The 6,000-nt window shown below is 39.7% G+C and overlaps 1 pseudogene; it reads left to right on the plus strand.

The window, feature by feature from the left end:
- The window catches only part of LOC147642460 (uncharacterized), a 40,833-nt pseudogene extending 36,727 nt beyond the window's left edge, over nucleotides 1–4,106 (plus strand).
- The last annotated feature ends 1,894 nt before the right edge of the window (nucleotides 4,107–6,000 follow it).

Here is a 6,000-nt window from a genome sequence, read left to right on the forward strand (position 1 = left end):
TGTAATTGTTGGCACATACAACACATCTAACATGGTTTTTACTCTACCATCATGCATACGCAATGGCACACTACCAACATGTGTAATAGGATGTTGAGTATCATCCCCAGTAGAAACATAGCCTTGATGTGTAGGCGTCACCCTGTCAAACCACTCACCATGGCATGTCATGTGGTTTGACGCTCCAGAATCCATATACCAAATATCATCACTCTCCCTTTGTGATATCATAGTACCTATTACATGTTTCATGGCAAACAAGTTCTCCTCATGTTCAGCATTACTAGATGATGCATAATTTCCATGCTGCACTCTCCCACCATGGAAGTCATTCTGCTTTTTATAGCAATCTCTAGCCATATGTCCCATTTTACCACAATAGTGACACTCAATGCTACTAGCATTCTGTTACGGTGTTTGCCATCTCCCCCTGCCTCTAGATACAGATCTTCCTCTAGCATGAGGGTGAAAACCACGACCACCTCTAGCACCAAATGATGGCTGAAAATTTTGTTGAGACTGTGGTGATCGATCCTGCACTCCATGGCCACCTGCACGTCCTCTTAGGCTAAATCTCCCCTTGCCTCTAGCACCACGATGAGTGAAAATTTCTTGATCCCTTGAATTTTCATTTGTGCTAGATGAGGCACCTATTCCAAGTTTCATCTCTTCCACAATAAGCAATGAAATCAGCTCATCAAAGTCTCGGGGGTCTCCACCTCTAACCTTGATAGAGGTTTCAAATGCCTCGTACTCTTTACCCAAGCCATTCAATGTAATGGCTACCAAGTCATCATCATCCATAGGAGCACCAATAGATGCTAGTGCATCAGCACATTCTTTGATCTCTTCCACATAATCATTTACACTTCTATTGATTCGAGTCACACCATGAATCTTCTGCTTCAATTGCATCTTCTTTGGTGCTGTAGTCGTATCATTACAACTTTACCAGAGTATCCCATGCATCCTTGGGATTTTGCGTGTCTTGTTTATGGCATAACATGGTGTTTGTAACACATATTGAGAAGTAATGCAAGACTTTGAAGGCTCTCTCTATCCAATTTTGATGTGTTATAAGCTGGGCAGGTGTTGCATTCATTTGGGGAACCCTTGGCTCCGCCTCATCGTCTGTCACCAAGTTCCATAGGTCTTTGCCTTTGAGAAAATTTATCATACGATACTTCCAAATGAGGAAATTGTGCCTGTGAAGCTTCTCACCAACAATTTTATCAGGACTATCACTCATTTTGTTTACCACGATGTTCACTGAGGATTTCCAATAATCAACTCAGACATGCACATACACACATAAACATCAGCACCAATGCTATCCACACAGCCCAAATTTTTTATGGCGATAACTTCTTGGACTCAAAAACACTATTTGAAAATGCTGAAAACAACCTGGCATCGCTCACAAATTTTGAGAAATGCATCCAAAACAATCCTCCACTTTGCAAAAACCTTTAATTTGCTCGTATTATGTATATAAGATCTCATCCACATAGCATTTGATCTCAACTATACAAACATTCCACTTTGCCTTGTTGTCACGGGTTTTTTTGAGCCTTCCAATCTTCCAAAACACTGGGAAATGATCAAATCAAGTGTGGACGATACAAATTAACATCCATACATCCTCCATGTAGCATATAAACATCATCCAAGCTCACAAAGTGCCAAGTACATGCCAAAAATAGCTCACAAAGTGCCAAGTACATGCCAAAAATAGCTCTCTATTTTGGCCAGGAACCTGTAAACTGTTAATTATCGACACTAATCCACTTCCCAATTCACTCGATATGCATCCGAATCTTAGGCCGAGGTAGTCATTGGCTTTGTATCAATGTGCTCTAGCTCCGTATATGCGAGGAATTAGTCCAATTTTGAAAGAGGAGAGAGTAATTTAGTGAAGCTTTGTTCACTAATCTTAGTTAATAGCTCTACTAAACCTATTTAATCCAGCTTGTTTTGCATCATTGCACCCAAATTAGTGCTTGTGGGTTCTATCAAAAGATACATACATATGTAGGGTCCAATTGCTAAGCTCATTATGCATGATGTGCATCCATTTGGGCTTGCTTCAATTTTTCTCCTCCACAGTGGATTTTTGCGTTGATTTCTGGCCCCTTTGTTGATGGTTTAATTACTCCACAATGGCATGATTGAGTGTGGCAAGCATGTGGGATGAGATACGGGACCTTGCGCTATAACCTAATCACACCAATGTGCATAGGTTGACCCTCCAATGGCTCCAATTTCTTGCATACATTCTCTGTTCTTGTGTAGCTCAAAAACTGAAATTTGACCTCTTCAATATCACATAGATTTGCTCCAAAATAAGGCAAGGGATTGCATATGCATTGCTATTCCATTCATCAATTCTAGATACATGTGCCCTTCAACTAATACATGCATTTGCCTCTTCCTATCAAGCTATCAAGCTTTCCATTAAAGCTTGCAAAAAAAACCAAAATTTTCACTTGCTTTGGGCAACTCAAATCGTGCTTTGTTTGTGTCAAATTACCTGCAATCTACTCAAGGGTATTGAGTAGGGGTATGTTCCCAGCTTCTCTTTGCTCCAAGCTCCAAGCTCCAATGGATAGCTCCAAAACATAATTTTTTCCTCTTCTTTACTCACTCACAAAACCCTAATAGAGAGCACCAGGCTCTGATACCATGATAAAGACTGATAAAGAGAGAGCCCACACACAAGAGACAAAACCCTAATCCATTAGTTTAACCCTAACCAAAGAGAAAAACCATATCCACTCTCACACAATGCATAATAGAAAGAACTACACACCACACACTAACTCTGATGTGTTCACACACCAAATAACCCTATCTAATGTCCACATATTATGGCCAGCTGGACGCAGCAATTTATTGTCACACACATGCTGCTATCTACCATGCCAGCACATATCGTGCCTAGCTCTAGCTGTCATCAAGCTTGTAATCTCAACAACCCCTCTCAAGCTCATGATGTATAGCCATAGATGAAGAAGATGAGCTTGGGCTATCAACACGAACATTTTTCTTTGGACACATTCTTTGCCATTTGAGGAGCATAGTTTTTGGATATGTGGCTCGACATTCAGATGCATCTATGACATATTCCAGTCTTGGTTGGTCACTTCCACTTTGCTTACCCCTCTCCCTTCCACTTTTCCTAGTCCTTGTCTTAAGTTATTGTCTATGCTAATCCTAGAGATATTAATTTTTATAGATGTTGCCACCACTAGAGAATGATCTGGCATATGGAGGGGCATCCTCAAGTACACCTCCTATACCAGAGGGGATGACCTAGATTTACGTAGTGTTTGGTGGCAACTGAACTCTAAGTATGAGGCCGAGCTATTGAACCGCTCGGGTGTATCCCCCACCTCCTATGTGCCAGAGACTTCATCTATCCCACAATTACTTATTTCTTATACATCACTAAGTTTAGTTCATTTCTTCTCAAGAATTTCATATCTTCAACATATTGTAGTTTGTTGTAGGAAATGGTAGCAGGCGCCCCAATTGCTCAGGAAAATAGGTACTATAAGCATCATAATGAAGCTGAGACCTAGGAGTGGCCAAAATAAGAGGGAGTTGGTCTCACTGATGTCAATATCCCCAACGGGCCTAAGAAAACTATGACTTTGTGAGTAGTTGATTCTTTGAACTCATAGAAACTATGACTTTGTGAGTAGTCGATTCTTTGAACTCATAGAAACTATGACTTTGTGAGTAGTCGATTCTTTGAAGGAAAGAGTATCAGGTCACGCACCAACTACTCGGAAGAATAGTTACCGCAAGCATCGCAATGAAGTCAAGACTTGGGAGTGGCTGAAAAGAGGACGTGGTCACTGATGCTGATATCCAACTTGGGGAAAATATGACTTTGTGAGTAGTCGATTATTTGAACTTCAATTTTAGTTATCATCAAAGTCTTAATTTTTATGTTGTTTTGCCTTTGGCACTAACTTTTTTTTGCATTGTTTCATTATTAAATGTAGGGAGTCGATACTGAAGGTGGTGGTGGTGGTGGAGAAGAAGATTATGGCAGGGTTGATCTTGAAGATGAAGATGAAGATGAAGATGATTTAAGTTAATTAGTTTTCTTATTACTCAGCTTTTTAGTTTTCTTATTACTTTGCTTTTTAACTTGGGGGGTGCACTACTAAAGAAACCCTATATATCACGTGCGTTCAAGGGGTATTTCAAAAACCCTTCACTTATGAATTTTTCAACAATAAAATGACCCCTTTTTCTTTATGGACTTATGGGTTTTTTTTCAAAATTGTAAAAAAAACCCCTTTTATAAGTGTATTTCTATAAAATTACCATGAAAATTTAAATTAAAAAACCCCTTCATTTGAACTCACATGGTATACTTACATATTTTTAGGTGAACCCCCCCGAGCTTTTTAATTTTTGTAAAAGCCTTTCAATTAACTTGTGTATTTTTTTGGGGACGGAGAATACGTAACATAATGACATTTGCCAAGTATTATAATGCTAATGTGTATGAATTGCAATTGTTTTTTTTTTGTATTTGTAATGTTTTATATATGTCCAAAAAATGGGGGGATAGAATGGGAGAGATGTGGAAACACATCTCTCCCATTCTATCCCCATTTTTTTTGTTGTAGACTGCAGCATGCCTATAGGCGCAGTAATGCACATGGCTACAGATACAACTACAGCTAGCCACACCTATAGCTACATGTGAGGAATTTTTTCAACCTAGTTTCTTTTATTGTCACCGGTTCTAAACGCAGCTATGCTCCCCATGTGTTGTGATTCAGAGCAACTGACTTCACATCTATTTGCAATATCAGCCTATGAGCGGCCAAGGTAGGACTATGTGAATAGTGGTCAATCTAGTTAGGGGGGCGAATATATCCTAAAAGGCAAACCCTTTGACCTATACAAAACCCTTCACCACATCCTTACCTTGTACTTATCCAAAGTACCATCAGACTTGTACTTATCCAAGGCTAGGATTGTGCGAATAGTGGTCAATTTAGCTATGGGGGCGAATGTCTCCTAAAAGTGAAACCCTTTGACCTGTGTAAAACCCTTCACCATGAGCCTTGCCTTGTACTTATCCAAAGTACTATCAAAGTTGTACTTGGCCTTCTAAACACACTTGGTGTCAATAACCTTCCGTTCTGTAAGACGATCCATAAGATCTCAAGTGTGGTTTCTCAAAATTGAGTCATACTTTGACTCCATGACCCCTCTCTAGTTTGGATTTGTTAATGCTTCCTCCAAGCTGCCTAGCTCCTATACTTTTATTATCTATGCCATTAAGGCCATATTGACAATGTGAGCGGAGGTCCTCTTCTAATCGTCTATTCTCTTGGATCTACAAACATCTGCAGGTTCTTTTGTGATTATTTGTGGCATTTTCCAATCTAAAAGCTTCTTCACTCATTTAGGATAGCCGCCCCCCCCCCCCCCCCCCCCATAGCAAGCTTCTCTTCCTCAAAATCATAAATCCATCTCTTGTGGAATTAGTACTATCACTGGTGGTCTTTTTTTTTTGGTGGGCTACTTCTTCGAAGGATAGTGTGGATGGAGCCTTCTCCTCCAGCTAAGAAAGATTGCTCCTCAAACACCACATTTCTACCAACACATCATTGTTTGAGGCTACTCTGTAAACACCACATCACTGCTAACAATTATCTTCTTTTCCTCTGGATGGTATAGTAAGTGATTGACTCCATACTCTACCTTTGGCAAGAAGATACACCTTTTGGTCTTGGAATCCCACTTGGTTATGGATATGAGTATGGAACATGCATATAATAGTCACAACCAAACATTTTAAAATATGGAACTAAGGGTTTCTTACTTCTTGAGGTGTCATCCCCTTAATTGCCTTTGTGTAACTCATCACATATCATTGTTTGAGGTTGCCCCTCAAACACCACATCACTACTAACACATCACTATTTGAGGTTAATTCTCAAACACATCACTATTTGAGGTTAATTCTCA

The sequence above is a fragment of the Cibotium barometz genome, chromosome 1, assembly GCF_041138505.1.
Source record: "Cibotium barometz isolate CiBa-2024 chromosome 1, ASM4113850v1, whole genome shotgun sequence".
Classification (NCBI taxonomy): Eukaryota; Viridiplantae; Streptophyta; class Polypodiopsida; order Cyatheales; family Cibotiaceae; genus Cibotium; species Cibotium barometz.